Source organism: Oculina patagonica, chromosome 9, assembly GCF_052425735.1.
Source record: "Oculina patagonica isolate OP01 chromosome 9, crgOcupat, whole genome shotgun sequence".
Classification (NCBI taxonomy): domain Eukaryota; kingdom Metazoa; phylum Cnidaria; class Anthozoa; order Scleractinia; family Oculinidae; genus Oculina; species Oculina patagonica.
Window position 1 is genome coordinate 7,855,955 of NC_135766.1, and position 21,354 is coordinate 7,877,308.

General features: G+C 40.5%; 1 protein-coding gene and 1 long non-coding RNA gene across 2 annotated transcripts in view; one reads left to right on the forward strand and one right to left on the reverse strand.

Moving 5' to 3' along the window:
- The window catches only part of LOC144665726 (uncharacterized), a 121,880-nt gene that overhangs the window by 30,352 nt on the left and 70,174 nt on the right, over nucleotides 1-21,354 (forward strand). The gene's annotated exons all lie outside the window — the stretch shown is intronic.
- On the reverse strand, nucleotides 8,136-14,059 carry LOC144666060 (uncharacterized). Its single transcript, XR_013573109.1, has 3 exons — nucleotides 12,850-14,059; nucleotides 10,508-11,293; nucleotides 8,136-9,278 (listed from the first exon to the last, which is right to left on the reverse strand). It is a non-coding gene; the product is annotated as an uncharacterized LOC144666060 (long non-coding RNA).

A 21,354-nucleotide genomic window follows, 5' to 3' on the forward strand; every position in this document is an offset into this window, starting at 1 on the left:
CATCTTTATGTATAAAATTAAGCATAAATTGCTGCCCCAGAGACTCTGTAATCTTTTCGAATTAGACAGTGGCTTATATAATTTTAGAAAACGAGAATTTGTTCAACCCCGATTCTCTTCGGTAACATATGGCAAACACTCTCTTCGTTACCTAGGGCCCAAACTTTGGAATGCTTTCACTCTTAGACTAAGAAATTTACCCTATTTGAAGCAATTTAAATGCGCAATACGTGGTCGGGACCTCACTGCGCTGGCTGCTAATGTCAGTGACTGTCGGGGCTGCAACCTATGCCAAGAATGACTGGCCGCCAATATTACATGACATAATTTTTATTTTTAACATAATTTTAATTTTTATATTTTAATATAGTTAAAGAAACAAAATTTTAATATATTTGTACAGTGTTGTTTTTTAGCTTAGTTAATAGTTGTAATTAGGTTTTTTTTTAAATGTATATAAATATTTTCTATTTTATATATATTAATTACGTTTTTAGTTAGGCAGGTTAGGTGTCCACAATTAGTAGAGGGGACTTTTCCCCTCAGCAACTGCAGTTTGACACGATAATAAAGTATTATTATTAAATTATTATTATTATTATTATTATTATTATTATTATTATTATTATTATTATTTTTATTATTATTATTATTACTTATGTGAATTGCCTCTTTGACCCTGCGTTTGTACCAGTGTGGGTCGCGATCAATAAACTTCGTCTTCTTCCTCATTCCAAAGCGGGTATAGGTAGTGTCCGGTGTTGTTGGTGTGTTCTGCAACGGCGGAGGTCTTGGTACGGACGAGTCGGATGTCCCGGTCGTGCTCTTTGATCCTGTCTTGCATAGGTCTCCCCGTCTCACCGATGTAAACTTTTGCCACATTCACAGGGAATCCTGTAAACAACGCCATCTTGCTTAGTGGAATCAACAGCGTCTTTCGGCCGTACTAGGTGTGGCCGTAGTGTGGTTTCCGACTTGAAAACAGCCAGCACGCCTTGTTGTTGTAGGCAGCGGCGAAGTTGTTCGGTAAGACCTTTGACGTAGGGGCAAAACCGCAGTGGATTTAAACTCGGTCGCGGGTTCAGCATTGATGCTCGGTTTTCTGGTCTTGGTGATCTTCTGCAAGAAAGAAAAAGGATAACCATTAGATACAAGAACAGTATAGTATTTTGCTTACCAAAGCCTTCAAGAATACTGTTATTGGACATTAAAGAGCAGATCATTTACAAATTCTACATAGGGGGGTTTGGGGGGGTTTATTTCTTGAACAAAAGTTAAGAACCTAATTAAGAACCCAGTAAGCCTAATTTTACACTAAATACCATTTATATAAGAACCTGTTTAGGCTAACTTGAAAAAACCTAGGTTCTTATACGCGGGTTTTTACTGTACAACAAATTGTGCCATTGTGAGACAACTCTCTACCGGCATCAATTTTAGCAAACGACTTTGACTGTTCGTTTCTCTTTTAAAACAAGAACAGTAATTATTTTTCGTTTATTTTTGGCCAGTTTTGAGATGTACAGAAAATACAATAACAAAACTTGGAATGATGTGAAACGATCATGTGTCATTTTGAGTAATAAGCTTATTTTTTTATCCGTAAATTGTCACTTTTTTAACCTGCGAGCTTTCAGTGAACTGTCAGCCAACCTGAGCTACATCCTAGCATTAACAGCTTACGTCTTTCCGAGAAATCTTTAAAATATAGTTCGCTGCTTTGCACTCCGAGGTCAGCTTGGGTCACCGCCGCGCAAACAAACTAAGAATCTCTGTTGCAACTACAAAAGGAAGAAGAGTCTTAGTTACTGCTAATTGCTTTTTTGTTTTCGAAAGGAAACTTCGTTTGTTTAGCTTTGAGATTTACAAATCTGTCTCAGAAATTTCTAATGTTTCCGCAGTAATAATCCATTCAATCCCGAAAGAAAAGAGTTTTCTTGAATTGATGCACGAGCGCGCGAGTCAATTAAGTTCTTGCACCCATTTGAACTTTCGTGCGAGTTTTGAAAGTTGGAAAATTAATCGTGAGTTTCGAAAAAATATTGAACGATATGTTTGTCTGTTAGATTGAGTTTGAATCTATTTATTCCTAACAAGCTTCATCAGTGAGGGCTCCTCTATGCCATGCACATTTAGATACTACACTAGAATCCTGCCAAGGGTTCAGAAAGAACGAGCTTTCCACCAAATACAACCTGTTATAGGGTACAGTAGGTAATAAATGTAAATTCGTAATAATTTGGAGAATCGTATAACCGGCCGCCTCACCACCAGCGTATACAGGAAGCCCACGCACACTGATCAATACTTAGAGTATGATTCACATCACCCTCAATCAGTCAAACGCGGTATTGTTAGGTGTCTTTACGAGCGTGCTAAACGCCTCGTAACAAAACCATCTGTTATCTCCAAGGAGAAAAAAAAACATCTTTCATCTATTTTAATCTGATTCCGTTAAAATCAAAACTATACTGTAACCTTCACTATAATTCCCAATAAATCTTGAGAACTATGCTGTAACTATAATGTGTACAGACTGTGTTATAAATATATTTTTGAGAAGATTTTTTAATTCTATATTTTTGAGTAGATTATTTTTTCTTTTTTGAAAATAAGAACCTGTTGTAGAATTTTAGCCTAAAATGGTTCTTATGTGAAGGGTGCTTAAAAATGAAATTTTAGCCTAACAGGTTCTTAAATGTTAGGTTCTTATACGCGGGTTTTTACTGTATGTCACTTTCAGAGTTGCCTGTAGTTCTGTGTTTAGGTTCTTTTAAACGCAGTCATAGATGTTTAAAGAAGGCAGTCAGTCGATGATGAAATCTTCCAGTGTCTTTGCAGTTTGAGTTGGTTAAATGTTGCCATATATCAGAAGCTGAACACTTCTCGAGTTAGCACTCCACTCAGTCGTTTCGCATGGTCCATCCTCGCTACCCGGCTTACAGTTTATAGTCGCCCTTCATCGACCTTCCTTCAAGTCTGAATGGCTTTTGTAACCTCAAAGTTTATGAAAATGGTCTATTAAATGGAGGAAAATTACACTGAGACGTTGGACGATGCACTTTAGCAATTCCTTGTCAGTTTCATCTACATTCGACAGTGTAGCTAGTAAATGAAGGATTTTTCTCGGAATTTCTGAACCTTGCCAAGCCATCTGAAGAAATAACGTTGCGTTTCATCACGGCGGGTTCATAAATTTTTAGGCGCCGACGGCAGTATCTCCAACTTAAGAAAGTCGCTTTTTAAACGCTTTCCTGCGTGCTCTACTCTGTCCTGTATGTGTTACGAGGTTAAAACTTCTGTCAATAAGTTGAGGCTTTCTTTCGCTACACTGATCGTTCCAATCTTAGGAAATTAACGACCAAAAATGGCAATTTCACTGAAGTCGACAACATAACATGCACTGAAGAACTTTTTAGGAGGGCGAAAATAAACTAGAACAGTATAATTCTAGACTGAGACTATTCTAATCAAATTGTTCCGCAAAAGAAATGTAAAATCATGCAAACAAAAGGGACATTTATCTTCGGATATTTTCTGAAAAAAGTCATTTTACAATAACAACGCCGTTGTGTTCATTAGTCAAGTAGTTAGAACGGATCCTGGATATCGTTGCAAAAACAAACCAGCATCTTGATTATATCAGTTCGACTCCATCTTTGACCAGTGCGTAGGCGTTTAACAAATGATCCATTTATTTTGCAAAATATTAATTTCACCAGTCCCATCGATGCTAAACGAGAAGCTTTCCTGCCTGACGGCTCAGACTAGCAACAGGCTGCGAAGAGATCCAAAGATACGCAGTCACAACAAATCACCATCAAAGACTTGTGCTCATCTTTGACCTCTCTTAAAAGCGATTTCATGCAAGAAATAGCAAAAGGTTTCTGTCGGGTTTTGTCAATGGCCGTTTTTATACTAGAGACGAGTTACCCGTCTAGACGAGCTTCGGCAAAAAAATTTGTTGCTCGTCTGGTTATGCGTCTCTAGTATAAAGACGGGCACAAGACGCGTTACGCGTCTAGACGAGCTTCCTTTCGTTATCCGTCTTTCAAGACGCATTTCAAAAAGTAGCTCGTCTTGACGGGTAACGCGTCTTGTGCCCGTCTTTATACTAGAGATGCATAACCAGACGAGCAACATAATTTTTGTCGAAGCTCGTCTTGACGGGTAACTCGTCTCTAGTATAAAAACGGCCAATGACAAAAACTAGACACATCAAAACAGCTAAAAAATCATTCGGCTGCACGTGTCATTTGCCTGCACGTGTTACTGCACTTCGTTTGACTGCTAAAAACGTGCGACAAGTACACGTGCAGCCCTCTGCCGCGTGCATTTTGTTGATCGTAACCATTTTGATGGTGTATCGTGACATGGTTTGGTAAGGAGATGTTAGAGGTCGATATCATTTTGGTTAAGATGAGTCTTATAGATTATAGAAGGAAAATAATAGCGTTTCAAAAGAACAAAAGCTTGCTCTGAAACGTTTAAAACACCCGAAATTGTCTAATTTAGAAAGGTAGAGATTATATCACTTTTGTCTAGCTTTTCTGGCTTATCGATTATGGCCAGACATGTTATCTTTTTGCTGCCTGCCGTTGCGCGCTCGAGATGAACTAAATCACGCAATCTGGATGAGCAATCTTCAAAAGCGTTACGTTACCTTTTTTTCTTGTTTTCTTGCTCATAAACGACATGATCTATTAGCTATGGAAGGGGGGTCGGGGGCTAATGTTAAACCACCAATCTGATCCATTAACAGTCGAACCCCTTTAAAACGGAGGCTAAAGGGACTGGGAAAAGGGACCGTGTTATGGAGGAAGTGTCTGTATTACAGAGGTAGAGATTATATGAATTTTTGTCTCTGTTAGACTAGGTTAACTGCCCGTAATAGGAAGGTGTCGGAGTCCGTATTATAGAGGTGTCTGCAAGGCCAGGAGTCCGTAAGGGTAGGAGAGGTTCGACTGTACCGTTTGATGCCTGTCTTGGCAGCAAATCACGCGTGCGTTAATATGTTGTCAGTAGCACGCCCTACTGCTTTGGCGAAGTGTTGAAAATGTGCTAGCCGGTTGAAAAAAGTGCGCAATCACTGGAAGAACAAATGGGAATGAAACCGAAATGTGAATGATTGCTTCATTTAACCGTTTGTTGATGTTTGCGTCCACGTTACCAGTCACCCAAATGGAACAACCCTTTGCGGGCAATTACGTACGTACTGAGCTAGCCTGCAAGCTCGAGGGAACATGACTGAAGTGACAAGTGTTTTAAACTGCCAATGCGGCCGCTCAATTTAAACGTTAATTGAAAAAACATGGATGGCTATCTTTTTCGAAAATAGACCACTGGCGTAAAAGAATCTAGAACAAATTTTGTAACCAACTGAAGCCAAAAAGTCAGTTTTACTATCGGCTCCACTATACTGTATATACTCTAGAGATCCCATCCTTGGTGTCAAAGTATGATTAAACTCGTTTTTTGACTGCCAAACCAAAACCGCTGAAAACTGCTCAAAATTTAGGAACCAAACTAACCAATAAAAAATATAAAGTTACTCGATAGATCCGCAACTTCAGAAACTTTGTTGCGTTTTCAAATTTTGTTGTAGAACTATCGTTTGTATTCTTCAATTTTGCTGGTTTATTAACTAAAATAGTCGCCATGCGTTGTTCTAAATTGACATTTTGACTGGTTAATTTTGTTCTAAGTGTTCCAAGGAATAGTCGATAGTGATGACAGGACCCCGATAACTTTCGGTGAATTCGCTAGGACTCATGTTATTTTCTGATTAGCTAAACGAATATTCTCTGAAAACGGCACTTGGTTTCGCAACTTTCTGGTGAGTCTCTTGAATAAGATCAACTCAAACCGTTGGTTGATCAGGTGGAAACACTGGGACTAGCTTCCTATAAAGCATCACCAAAACCTGTCGCACCTTAATCTACACAAAAGAATTAAAGTATTTTATTTTTGCCTTTCTCCTACTAGGGTGAGCTATGATTGCAAACGTGACTGAAATGCGAACGAAGATCTGGAGGCTAAAATATTAAGAGCAACCTCATCGAGCATTGGACACAATCTTGAGGAATGTAATTGCTAAATCGGTCAATATGTGATTTTTTTCAAACTCCACTTCGTAGTCATCTTTGAATTTGCGAAACTTTTACGAGGAAACAAAAGAATTCGTCCTTGTACCATGCAAAAATGTTCTTTTTTGTACCATTACGTTTTACATAGCGGCATTTTACAACCCGCTTTAGCACGCTGTTGTGACTAATTAAACAAAGGCACGTAATTCGTGCAAAGGCTCAGAGCTGTACAGCCGAACGCTTTGTGGGTGTACGAAATCCCAGCGACGGGAGACACTCATGATCACTTCGTTTGGCACTGAACAATACAATTACAAGTAAAAGTACTAAATTAGAATGAAAACTTGATTTTAGATTGTCCCTTAGCTCGTTAAGATCTTCCAAGTTTCAGTCTTGTTAGACTGCAGAAGAGGCAATTTAGTGGTGAAGAGCTCCGAACGAGAACACGAACGCGAAGCGGGAGGGCTAGCGCGTTTTTTGCTCCACGCTCTGGCTCGCTTAACTGCCTGTTCTGCAGGCTAAAATCTCAAAGACCACAAATACTTCCTACAGAACAGAGACACCTTCCTTATAGAATACAGCGCAAGCTATAATTGGCTTTCATTGCTTTGAAAGCTAAACTTTACCACTGCCGCATGCTTAGTTTACTTTTCGTTCACACACATCCGGAAGAGAGTTTAAACCTGGAGCAACCGCAACTGAACATGCACTCCAATGTCGTGACGTCACGATGTGGATTGTTTGTTGCGCCTGGATTTATCCAACTATCGCTAAATGCCTAGCCTATATATTAATATAAATAAATCCTTCCTGGGAAGGGTAGAATCCTCAAAAATGACCTGGCTTCCAATGCGTGGCTTAATGGCTCAGATGGTAAAGCATCGCACCGGTATCACAGAGGTTACGGGTTTACATCCTTTTGAAGCCCTGAATTTTTAAGCCTTTTTTCCCCAATTGCTTAAATTGGTGGCCTCGGATCAGGATTTTGTCACTGCTTGTTTCTTTTTGCTTCGCCAAATAATGCATTCTGTCAAGACCGTATTCGTAATCCCGTTACATACATTGGGCTGAAACTAGCTTCCAGCCCTTGGAGGCTAATGCTGGGAATCTTTTTAAATCCAAATGACATTCGGCTGAATTAGCCTCCATTGAAAGCTATTTCTAGTCCGATACCGAGAATTAAAATATGTTCTTTTAGCATGTTACAAAAAAATAGCGCCCCCAAAATAATCTGTATTCCTTTTGTCAGGGACTATAAATAAGTTGGACGTTCATTTTTTTCCAATCGTTCGCTTCGCAGCCGGGGAAGACTAATCATGGAACCACCATCTTGAACATTGTGGAAAGAGGACAAAAGCTCTGAGAGACCAAGATGAAGGGTAGCCTTCTTTTGGCTCGTCACGCAACCTTCTCTCTCTAATAAATAACGGCCTGTGTAGGAGGCTGCGGGGGGGGGGGGGGGGGGGTCGTTCTGGCTTCGGTTAGTAGCTATCTGGAAGGCTAACTGAGCTCAATGCAAACAGTCCTATCAAAAGGCTAAGGCAAACAGGGTGTTTGCATCAAGAGAATATATGACCACAAATTCCCATACAGAAATTATGTGGATAAGATTGGCATTAAAGAGTCAACTTACTTTTGTCAACATAAAAATGACATCTCATTTGATCTAACATTAGAAAAGTCGTGGGCTCATAACGATTTATTAGATCATATACACACATCATATTATATTTCTTTCATTTTATTTACAGTAAATTCATGTTAATATTAACAATAACGACTTCCAGGATAAAGCTGCTAACAATAATGAATAACGTATACGCATATCCAGGAGTGAAAGCAAGTACTGTTTAATTAGCACTTCATATTCGACTGAGATGTCGTTTTGTTTTACTTCATCATATTTAACAGAATCATGGTCTTTCGCAGATCTTTAATCAATGAGGACACTTTGTGATGTTATATAAAGGGTCACTTTTTTTTTTTTGTTTTTTTTTTTTTTTTTTTTTTTTTTTTTTTTTTTTTTTTTAATTTTTTTCCAAAGCCTGTCCGCTACAACAGAGCGTTTTCATATGACGTCACGGCAGCCATATTGGTGTTCTAAAACAAAGAAATGGCGCCAATGCTGGTGTACGAAGCCATTCCTCCGGGAATTAAACTCTATTTTAATGCAAAAATAATCTTTTGTTTTAGTAAACCAATATGGCTGCTGGTCACGTGAGTGCAAACGCTCTATTAGTTCAATAGGCTTCACTCTGTGTTTGTGGTTGTGTTGAATGATAAGTCTAACAGTCATATTTATGGTCCTTCTAGCGAACAGGAAGAATAGTTTGGAGTTAAGTGCATAAAACACTGAAACTCCAAACCAATTCCCTGAAGCAGACTGTGCTTCTCCTTCCTCCAACGAACGCTGATAAATCCGGTTCAAACTGTCATCTACCGCAAGTAGAAAGTACACTGCAGATTTCTGTAGCACTGCACCGATAATGCGAGATTTGCTACATTTGCTACAACAGTTTGATAGAGACGATCAACAGGATCAAATCCTGGTCTTGCTATCGGATAGACGTTGTTGTCTTCTTTCTTCTTTCCACTGACGAGTAAGCATATACCGTACGCGTATTTTTCCGATTAAGCGCCCAACCTCGAAAAAGCACCCACCTCGAATAAGCGCCCAACCTGTAGGTAGGAAAAGTTAGTAAGCGCCCACCTCGAATAAGCGCCCAACCTGTAGGTAGGAAAAGTTAGTAAGCGCCCAGCCTCGAATAAGCGCCCACCCCCACCCCCTCCCCACCCCCTAAAATGAGGGCACAAGAGGAATTTTGATAATTGTTGAAGTTGAGATTAAAATTGACAAAGTACTACTAAGAGACTATCCCGAAGACCAAGTTTTTTTTAGTTTTTTTTTTACTGAAACTTTCAATGAACATTTACAATTCAGCTTTCGTACACCTTCACGTCTAGTTATTGTACATTGTTTTCTTGAAAAATAAACGTTCTACTTGCTAAAAGTGGTGAAAATTTAATAAGCGCCCAGCCTCAATAAGCACCCACCCTCAAGGTCCAAAAATTTTAATAAGCGCCCAGGGCGCTTAATCGAATAAATACGGTAATAACAACAGGGCCCTGGACCCTTGACCATAGCAGCTGTACTACATTTGTGGAATATTGGAGTCCTGACTACTAACTGTACTGGATATTGCTAACTACGCCTTGCTACAGCTGTCCACGACCACTAGTTCAATTACTCTGCGTATGTCGCTGTGTTGAACTGATAAGTTCGTGGTCTCTTCTATAGCAAACAGGAAATCAGGTTTGGAGTCCAGTGAATAAATCACTGGAACTCCAAACCTAATTCCCTACTCGCAGGCTGTGGTCCTTCTTCCTCCAACGAAAGATCAATCTGGTTGAATCTGTCATCTACTGCTACTTAAAAGGACGCTACATCAACAGTCTCTCGTTTTTCTCGTTGTGATAAATGATGACTCTAACGGCCATATTGATTATCTTTCTAGCGAACAGGGAATATGGTTTGGAGTTCAGTGCACAAAACACTAAAACTCCAAACCAGATAACCTGCCGCAGGCTGTGGTCCAACTTCTTCTACAAGCAACTAACACCGACAAATCCGGTTGAATATGCTCTCTAGAGCTTAGAATTATTTTTTTTTCTAAATCCGATGGCTACAGCTGTCCACAACCACTAGTTCAGTTACTCTGCGTATGTCGTTGTGTTAAATGATAAGTCTAACGGCCATTGATGGTCTCTCCTATAGCAAACAGAAAATCATGTTTGGAGTCCAGTGAATAAATCACTGGAACTCCAAACCTAATTCCCTACTCGCAGGCTGTGGTCCTTCTTCCTCCAACGAAAGATGAATCCGGTTGAATCTGTCATCTACTGCTACTTAAAAGGACGCTACATCAACAGTCTCTCGTTTTTCTCGTTGTGATGAATGATGACTCTAACGGCTATATTTATTATCTTTCTAGCGAACAGGTAATCTGGTTTGGAGTTCAGTGAACAAAACACTGACACTCCAAACCAGATTACCTGCCGTAGGCTGTGGTCCTCCTTCTTCTAGAAGTAATGAACGCTGATAAATCCGGTTGAATATGTGATCTACCGCAAGTAGAAATTACACTGTCTTAACAGTGTCTATTTTTTCCCCATGCAGTACCAGTTTTGACTCCCATCCCTGTCATTTTTCTCAATTCTACACATCAACTGGATTCAAGCTAAGTTAGGGGCGACGATTCATTGTTATATTGTCTTCTTTCTATACTTTCCATTGACGAAATAACAGTGAGGCTGTGGATCTTCGCCATAAAAACAAGTGGTAACTCACTGAATTTCCTTCTCACTTTACCGTACCGAGACTGATATTTGTGGAATATCGAAGTCCTGACTCCTTACTGTACTGGACTATTGCTAACTACGCCTGACTACAGCTGTCCACAACCACTAGTTCAATTACTCTGCGTATGTCGCTGTGTTGAACGATAAGTCTAACGGCCATTGATGGTCTCTTCTATAGCAAACAGGAAATCAGGTTTGGAGTCCAGTGAATAAATCACTGGAACTCCAAACCTAATTCCCTACTCGCAGGCTGTGGTCCTTCTTCCTCCAACGAAAGATGATTCTGGTTGAATCTATCATCTACTGCTACTTAAAAGGGAGCTGCATCAACAATCTTCGCCATAAAAACAAGTGGTAGACTCATTGAATTTCCTTCTCGCTTTACCGTACCGAGATTTGGGGGGGATATTAGTGGAATATCGGAGTCCTACCTCACAACTGTACTAGCTATTGCTAACTACGCCTTGCTACAGCTGTCCACGACCACTAGTTCATGCAGATACTCTGCGTATGTTGTTGTGTTGAATGATCAGTCTAACGGTCATATTGATGGTCTCTCCTATAGCAAACAGGAAATCAGGTTTGGAGTTCAGTAAATAAATCACTTGAACTCCAAAGAAGATTCCCTGCCGCAGACTGTGGTCCTCCTTCTTTCAACGAACGTCAGTAAATCCTTTTGAATCTGTCATCTACCACTAATAGGAAGTACACTGTAGATTTCTATACCCATGCACGAATAATGAGAGATTTTCTGCATTTGCTACAACAGTTTGATAGAGGCGATCAACAAGACCAAATCCTGGTCTTGCTAGCGGATGGACGTATTGTTTTCTTCTTTCTGCTTTCCACTGACGGGAGAATATATGAGAACAGCAGGGCTCTGGACATAGCAACTGTACTATATTTGTGGAATATCGTAGTCCTGCCTCACAACTGCACTAGCTATTGCTAACTACGCCTTGCTGCAGCTGTCTGCGACCACCAGTTAAGTTACTCTGTCTTTTGAATGATAACTCTAACGGTCATATTGATGGTCCCTCCTAGCGAACAAGAAGTCAGGTTTGGAGTTCAGTGCATAAAACCCTGGAACTCCAAGCCAGATTCCCTGCCGCAGGCTGTGGTCCTTCTTCCTCCAACGAACGCCAGTAAATCCGCTTAAATCTGTCATCTACCGCTAATAGAAAGTACACTGCAAATTTCTATACCCATGCACGAGTAATGAGAGATATTCTTCATTTGCTACAACAGTTTGATAGAGACGATCAACACGATCAAATTCTGGTCTTGCTAGCGGATGGACGTTGTTGTCTTCTTTATGCTTTTCAAACGAAAAAAATATAATGTTAACAACAAGGCTCTGGATCTTGACCATAGCCGAGCTGTACTACATTTGTGGAATATCGGAGTCCTGACTCCTAACTGTACTAGCTATCGCTAACTAGCAAAAATTCCTGCCGTAGGCTGTGGTCCATCTTCCTCCAACGAACATCAATAAATCCGATTGAATCTGTCATCTACCTCTTCTAAAAGTACACCACATCAACATTCTTTCGTTTTTTCGTTGTGTTGAATGATAACTCTAACACTGATATCGATTATCTTTCTAGCGAACAGAAAATATGGTTTGGAGTTCAGTGAATAAAACACTGGACCTCCAAACCAGATTCCCTGTCGCAGGTTTTGGTCCTTCTTCCTTCAACGAACACTGATAACTCCGATTTAATCTATCATCCTACTGCTAGCAAAAAGTACACTGCATCAACAGTCACCCTCGTTTTTCTCAGTGCCCGTTGTGACTCCCATCCCCGCCATTGTTCCTAACTTTGAGAAAGAGCCGAAGGGATCTTAGGGTTTTCGATTGTTATTTTCCAATCATCGAAAAATTGCGATCGACGTTACATTTATTTATAAATTAGCTTGAACAATATTTTAAAATTGGCTGAAAACTGTTCAGTAACCGTTTACTTCGTACTGGTGTGTAGACAACCTCGTTCCCACGGTCTCTCTCTCCCCGACCCCAAGAGCGAAAGAAGAGAGACCCTGGTTAGGCGTCCCTGGTCACGTGTGTCTCTTCTCTCGCTTTTGGGGGCGGGGAGAGGGAGACCCTGGGAACGAGGTTGATGTGAAGATTGATTGGTGCGTATTTGCTTGTCTCAACTGCAGTTGAATTCTGTTTTGAAATTCTGCGGCACCATGTTGCACGACTATAGTTTGACGCTTATCTTCAGTTTACCACAGGAAACGCAAACACGGTCACCAGTTTTAAATCAGAATTCAACTGCAATTGAAACAAGTATGTGGACGTTTAGAAATAGTAGTTACGGATTCAAGGACTATTATTAGCTATACAGAAACTGAACTACTCCCTTTTATACAACATTATACAACGCCACTGGTTACTTACCATCCCGATTGAGTGGAGGTGTTCAGATTTCTATAGCCATGAACCAAAAATGAGAGATTTGCATTCAAGTAGTTTGATCGGGACGATCAATCTTGTTCTTGTTAGCGGATGGATGTTCTGTTGTCCTTTTTTCTGCTTTTCACTAGAAAAACAGAAAAACGTTTACTGAATCAAAGCTCTTCACAGCAAGGCTGGTGAATCTTGGCCATAGCGACAAGCAATGGCTCACTGATTACCTTCTCACTACACCTTCTAACTACACCATATTGGATTACTGACTCATAACTATACTAGCTATTGCTGAAGCCTGGTAATCAATAGCGATGCAAACACAAGCGCAAGCGCAAGCACACTCGCAAGCATAAGTAGTTTGTGCCAAGCTAAAACGAACGTCCACATGAACGTAGGTACAAGCATAAGAACACGATGTTCATTAGTTAGAGGGCTCGTTCTCGACTCCGTTTTCTCGGGAAACAAGGCGGCCGAAGCTCTCAGGTATCGAGTGTTGTTATCTCTTCTACTCATGTGACGACGAAAGCGAAAGCGACTACAAAAAAAAAGCGGAAAACGAAGCATTTGGGGTTATAGCTAAGAAGTCATCTCCATTCCTTTCGCTACTCGATCCCACGTTTGTGCCTTTTCGTTTTTGTCAATGAATTCCCTACACTCTTCCGAACAACCTTGGAAACCTTTTGTTAAAATCAACCGCGGCCTCCGCCCCTTTTTCGAAATGCTCAGACGCGGGGAGTCTGGAGTGCTTTAATTGGCTTAGACACAGCAAGCTGAAACAATTTCATTGTGCTTATGCGGTCTCTCGTTTTCACACGAACGCAAGCACAAGCGCAAGCACAAGAAAGAACAAAATTTGATCATTGTGCTTGCGCTTGTGCTTATGCTTGCGTCGAAACCGTTCTCACGGTAAATATAAGAGCTGTTATGCTTGCGCTTGTGCTTGTGTCGCTGTCCGCGAAAATTAGTTCAATAGGCTTTACTCTGCGTTTGTGGTTGTGTTGAATGATATGTCCAACGGAAATATTTATGGTCCTTCTAGCAAGCAGGAAGAATAGTTTGGAGTTTAGTGCATAAAACACTGAAACTCCAAACCATATTCTCCTGCTGCAGGTTGCGGTCCTCCTTCCTACAACGAACGCCGATAAATCCAGTTTTATCTGTCATCCACCACTTATACAAAGTACACTGCAGATTTTTATAGCCATGTACGAATAATGTGAGGTTTGCTACATTTGCTACAACAGTTTGATAGAGACGATCAATACGAGCAAATCCTGGTCTTGCTAGTTGATTGATGTTCTTTTGTCTTCTTTCTGCTTTCATTAACGAAAGAGCAATTAAGAACATATAACAACATATTTCTAAAATGAAAGCTTATAACACCAAGGCTGTGGATCTTGGCCATAGCAACAAGGAATGAATCACTCAATTTCCTACTCACTATACCGTACTGTATCGGATATTTGAGGAATAGCGGACTCCTGCCTCATAACCGTACTAGCTATAACCTACGCCTACTACACATTGCTACAACAACTTCTGCGACCACTAGGTCAAAAGGCGTTACTCTGTGTATGTGGTTGTGTTGAATGATAAGTCTAACAGTGGTCTAACGGTCTTATTGATAGTCATTCTAGCGAGCAGGAAACATAGTTTGGGGTTAAGTCCATAAAAGACCGGAACTCCAAACCATATTCCCTGCTGCAGGCTGTGGTCCTCCTTCCTCCAACGTACGAACACCGAAGAATCCGGTTGAATTTGCCATCTACCGCTACTAGAATCAACAGTACAACAGACTAAGTTTTAAATCAGATTTCAACTGCAACCCTGACAAATAGGTGGATGTTTTAAATAGGTGATTACGGATTCAAGGACTATTATAAGCTACAGACAACCTGAACCCTCCCCTTCAAACAACACACAACATCATGATCACTTATTTGTTATTTGATGGGAGTGCAGGTGTTTAGATTTTTATAGTCATGCGAAAATGCACCAAAATGAGAGATTTGTTATTGATCCAAAGTAACAGCTAGCGTGACAAGAAGTCAAACTGATTCGCACTTTAAAACTGTCTATCGAGACGATCAATTCGCTACTGCTGTCCGCGACTACTAGTTGAATAGGCCTTAATCTGCATATGTCGGTGTGTTGGATGATAACTGCAATGGTAATATGCTAGCAGAGTTTTTAGGTTTACAGTTTAGTGCATAAAACACTGGAACTCCAAACCTGATTCCCCGCTCGCAGGCTGTGGTCTTCTTCCTCCAACGAGAGATGAAGTCTTTTGAATATGTCATCCACCAAAAGTACACTGCATCAAAAGTCTCTCGTTATTCCCAATTAGTGCCCGTTTTGACTCCAATCCCTGTTTCGACTTATCTTTTGCCTCAACTTTGATAAACAGGCTAAGGTTTTCCTATTGTTATTCTCCAATCATTGAAAACCGGTACTCACGATAAAAATAATGATAAGCGTAACGGTCATGTACGAGCAGAGTTTTTACTTTTTAGGGTTCAATGCATAAAACATTGGAACTCCAAACCTGATTCCCTGCTAGCAGGCTGTGGTCTTCCTTCCTCCAAAGAAAGATGAATCATTTTGAATCTGTCATCCACCGCTAGTAAAATGTACACTGCATCAAAAGTCTCTCGTTATTCCTATTAAGTGCCCGTTCTAACTCCCATCCCTGGCTCGAGTTTCCATTTTCCTCAACTTTGGAAAACAGCCTAAAGTTTTCGATTGTTATTCTCAATTATTGAAAACCGGTTTTAATGTTAATTATTGTTTTGGTTTTGTTTTTTTTGAATTTTTTTTTTTTTTTTTTATTTTATTTTATAAAATATTTGAATTCTATTTTTTTTCTTCGGTGGTGGTGGTCTCTTCTTCCCCCAAAAAAATTTTTTTTTTTTTTTCCCCTCTTATTATATATTTTTTTTTTTTCCCTCCCCCCCCCCCCCCGCCCCCCTTTTTTAAAAAAAAAAAGGGAAAAGGGTGTTATATATAAATCATTGAAAAACGTCAATGGAATTCGTGAGCCCACCGAAAGTTTTCATGAACGATAAGATACTTAAATACGTTGTTGACGAAAACCCCAGGGAAATCCACGAGAAGATATTCCAACAAAAAATTTCTCTGTTACTCCAATTGGACTGCCAAGAAACCCTTAACAAAACGATTCACGACACTAACCTTAACCTAAACCCTAACCATAAAACATAAACCCTAAACCCTAACCCTAACCCTAACATTAAACCCTAAACCCTAACCTTAAACTCTAAACCCTAAACCTAACCCTAACCCTAAGGCCCTTTTTTACAGTATAGCTGTGAAAGGAATTAGCGGAAGCCCTAGTTCAGATAATCCCAAGATAATCAAGTATTGGTAATAGTACTGAGTGGAACCCAATTCGGTCACACGAGTGATCACATGTAATAACCACGCATCGACGGTCCGAATTGTTTTTAAAATGCTGTACTTTACTTAGAAAGGGTCTAAAGAAATTCAGTTTTTAATATAAATAATAATAATAATAATAATAATAATATATTATTAATAATAATAATAATATTAATAACATAAAAATATTTAATGAGAAGGCCTCCAATCACTATAAGTGGTTTTCGGGAGGGTCCTCAAAACATAAAAATTGTCCAATAAAAACTTAAAAATTAAAAGCAAACTCTACAATCTTCTAATGCTAAAAATTATGAAAATTGTTAAAAATGATTAAAAACTAAGATATATATTATAATTAAATATAAAAGCTAAGATAAAAAGCGATTTAAAAGGAAATCAAGTTTGGAGTTTAGTACATAAAACACTGAAACTCCAAACCAGACTCCCTGCTGCAGGCTGCGGTACTCCTCAACGAACGCCGATAAATGTGGTTGAATCTGTTATCTACTGCTAGTAGAAAGTATACTACAGAGTTCTAAAGCTCTACACCAAGGATGAGAAATTTGCTGCATTTGCTACTTGATAGCGGATGAATGTTTTGTTGTCTTCTTTCTGCTTTTACTAACGAAAAAATAGCATATTTCCTGGATCAAACCTTAACTAAAGCCTTACTAAAGTTGTCCGTGACTACTTGTTCAATAGGCGTTACCCTGTGTCTATCGGTGTGTTGAATGATTAGTCTAACAGTCATATTGATGGTTTTCCTAGTGAGCAGACTTTCTAGTTTGAAGTTTCGTGCATAAAACACGAAACTTCACAAAAACCAGAAACACCTGCTCAGGAGCTAGGGTACTCCTTCCTGAAACAAATGATGGATCCATTTGAATCTGTCATAGTGGGAGACTGGGTCGCGACGCTGTAGACGTAGTTTTCGTCGCTCCACTTTTGCCTGCTTAAAAGCGCGCTTAGATGAGCGCAGCACGAATGTTGACGACTAACTTAGTGTACTAGCTATTTTTAACTATGCCGTGCTAATAAGACACGAACAGGTCTAAACAGCTGCCCGCGACTACTAATTGCAAACGCGTTACTTTGTGCGTGTCGGTGTGGTTAAATGATAAGTCTAACGGTCATATTGATGGTTCTCCTAGTGAGCAGACTTTCTTGTTTGGAGTTTCGTGCATATCGGAGTCCTGCCTCATAACTGTACTAGCTATTGCTAACAACGCCTTGCTACAGCTGTCCGTGACTACTAGTTCAATAGGCGTTACTCTGTGTATATCGGTGTGTTGAATGATTAGTCTAACGGTCATATTGATGGTTCTCCTTGTGAGCAGACTTTCTAGTTTGGAGTTTCGTGCATAAAACACGAAACTCTGCCAAACTAGAAACGCCTGTTCGCAGGCTATGGTTCTCCTTCCTGAATTGAATGATAATTCTATTTGAATCTGTCATAGTAGGAGACTGGGACGAGAAGCAGCGGACGTAGTCTTCGTCACTCCGTTTTTGCCTGCTTAAAAGCGCGCTTGAATGAGCGCAGACGAATCGCGTTCATCCCTCTCGGATAGAAGACGACTAAAAAGGTCAAGGCAAACCGACGAACATGTCGCTAGAGAAGACAGCAATCATCATTGGAACTACAAGAGACTGTCATGTCAACATCTGGCTAAAATCTCTACACATCGAACTAAAAAGACGCCTACTAAAACAAAAGAGTTATAGCCGACGTAGCAACATCAAAATCATTGGCATAAAGGATAATGATGAAGAGTCACCAAGCGACACCGAAGAGCCTGTAAGGCGCTTTTTGACGAAAAAGAAGAACATTTCTCAAAGGTTCGTCAAAAAATTGAATTTGAAAAAGTCCACTGTATCCCGACAAGATCAAATAATATCGGAGTCCTGCCACATAACTGTACTCTAGCTATTGTGATCCAACATTGGGCTAACGCTCGAAACGTCAACTTTTCAAAATTCACTATAGCGGTTAATTTACCTTTATCAACCCCCAGTTGACAACCAACTTAGTGTACTAGCTATTGCTAACTATGCCGGCGTAATAAGACACGAACAGGTCGAAACAGAGGTAAACAGCTGTCCGCGACTACTAATTGCAAGTGCGTTCTGGCTTGTGAGTGTCTAACGGTCATATGGCGGCCCTCCTAGCGAGCAGACTTTCTCGTTTGGAGTTACGTGCATAAAACACGAAACTCCAAACTAGAACCCCTGCTCGCAGGCTACGGTACTCCTTCTTCCTTCCTGTCATCTACCGTTGAAAGTACAGTGCAAAACAGTCCCCCGTTTTTTCCAGTGCCCGTTTTGACCCACTATCCCCGACTTTGCAAAAAGGCACCAAAGAGGCTGGACTGCTAAACAGTCCATGGTTTCGTTTCAACGGTGTCAGTCGAAAGAGCAAGTACCTTTTTGGATTTGCCAAGACTCTCCTTCCAAGAATAAACTTATCCCGCCATTTTCTCTTTAGAGTACAAATAACTGCCTAGTTCTGGTGTAAGGATTTATTGCCAAGCACAGCACCAGTTTTCAGCTAGTTTAGTGTAAATTAAATAATTCTAACGGTCAAATTGATGGTACCGTAATACCTAGCGAGCAGACACTCTTGTTTGGAGTCTCGTACATAAAACACGAAACTCCAAACTAGACTGCCTGCTCGCAGGGTGCTGTCGTCCTTCCGCCAACAAACGATGGAGCCGGTTAAATCTGTCACATACTGCTAGTAGAAAGTACACTGCAAAACAGTCCCTCGTTATTCCCAGGGCCCTGTTTGACTACCCCGCCCCCTTCCCAGCCCCCGCGGGGATGGACTGCTAAACAGTCAATGGTTTCGGATGTTAGTCGAGGGAACAGCACTTTTTTGGATCGGCCGAAACTTTGAATCAGCCTTCAACTGCAATTACCGTTTTGATTCAGTGGTCAAGGTTACTGAGACCATTACTGATAAAGACAAACTTCTTCGTCGTTTTGAGACAATTTGATCTGGAAGTTCGACACTAACATATCCTGGTTTTACTGACGCATCGATGTTCTGTTGCCTTGTTACTGCTTTTCACTTACCAAAACAAAATACAATAACATATTTCCTGAGTTAAAGATAATAATAACACGGCTAGTGAGTATCTGGGCCAAAACAACAAGAAATTGCTTACAGAATTTCCTTCTCACCGTGACTGATATTTGCGGACGTGTGGGTTTCTGCGCATATGTGACCCTCCATATGTGACCCTCCATTGATCATCGAACAATCTCTTGCTAACTACGCCGTGCTACAGCTGTCCGCGACTACAATAAGCGTTGAATGATAATTCTAACTGTCATATTTATGGTCGTCCTAGCGAGCAGACTTTCTTGTTTGGAGTTTCGTGCATAAAACAGGAAACTCCAAACTAGAAACACCTGCTCGCAGACTATGGCACTCCCTTTTAAAACGAACGGTGAATCCGGTTATATCTGTCATCTACCGCTAGTTAATAAAACAGTCCCTCGTTTTTCCCAGTGCCCGTTTTGACCACTGTCATGGTCGTTTTCGCCAATCTTTGTTATGCAGCCTAAGGGTTTCCGATTGTTATTCTCCATCTAAAAAAACAAGCACGAGTATTTGGTAGCCTGCGTTGCAGTCGAACTAAACCTCGGTATAGTCCGGCGTTTAGTTCGTCTGCAACGCAGCCGGGCTAGCATTTGGGAGCTCGCCGAAATATTTTATACATGACATGCAGCTGGGCAACTTTGCTAACGAAAACTGCGAGCGCAGCTAATCCCGGCCAGGAGAACAGATTCCGACCAAAAACACGAGCACCTCCTAGTACTATAAAAACTTTTATTTTTTTTTCTTAGGAGGACTTTATTGTCTTCTAGTTTTGCAAAACGTTTCGGGAATGACCCCATTCTCTGTCCTCCTAGGCCTATCCAAATTGTGCTCGGCAACATGACGAGCTTAGCCCTCAAAAAAAAATTCTGTCCAGGAGGTCTTTTAATCTTGTACATAACTTGTCACCGCATGCCAGGAAATGTGAGATGAAACCGGTCCTAGTTATGTGTACGTGATCTGTTTCTTGTGTCACGCAGTTTCTGCTTTCGCGGTTTCGAAACGTGCCGGTGAATCTTCTCTAAGAATATTATTTGCTAAATTGTCGATATCGGCATCGTTTGCAACCTTAAATCGATGATAAATGTTTCATAAGTTTTCCGAGCAACACGGTCAAGTTTGAGTCGGCATTTTGGTGTTTTTGTGTCAGCTATACGACATTGGATATCCGACGGACAGCCGAAAGTATAAGTGGACTGTGGTAAGTTACAAATGTAAAAGCGAGTCAACGAAAATAATATCGGTAAAAGCGAGATCAACAGTAATTTCTGCCGCGGAAACAAGTTGAATGTATGAAGATTGGGGCTTTCAAGGAGTCGATTGTTGTAGTCTTCACGACACGAATTGAGTAGCATTGTTACCAATTTTAAAAGTGTTTTTATCGCATTTTTGTGACATGTTCCTCGCTACACTGCAAAACTCGTATGGGTGAATGCGAAACAGGAAAGCCATGCAAGATTGTGCAAGGGTTTCGTCTAATAAACGAAAAGAGATTCGGCATTTTCGTTTAATGGTTACGCACGTTTGCCGGGTTAATTTATTCTGGCGGGAAATACGAGGTAACGCAATTCGCAAGCAGCGCGGCTCGCCGCCGTTCATCCAAGACCAAAGCAAGACAAACACCGCAGCATAATGGTAAGTTGTATTTTTTTTTTATTTGTGGAATATAAAATTGAGCTTGAGTTTTCAGTTTCACTACGGTCGCTTATGTCAAGCGCTGTAATAATAATCAGCTTGCGGTGCTTAAACCTGGCTAATCGCGCGCTGACTTATAATTTTCGCTCCACTAACCTCGCGCTAATTTTTTTCTGTCTTACTTGGGTGGTGAGTTCTTTACTGAGCTCTTGTTATCTGTGGGCAGAATATTAACCTCGCGCTAAATTATTCTGCCTTACTTGGGTAGTGAGCTGAGTTCTTTACTGAGCTCTTGTTATCTGTGGACAGAATATAACCTCGCGCTAAATTATTCTGTCTTACTGGGGTAGTGAGCTGAG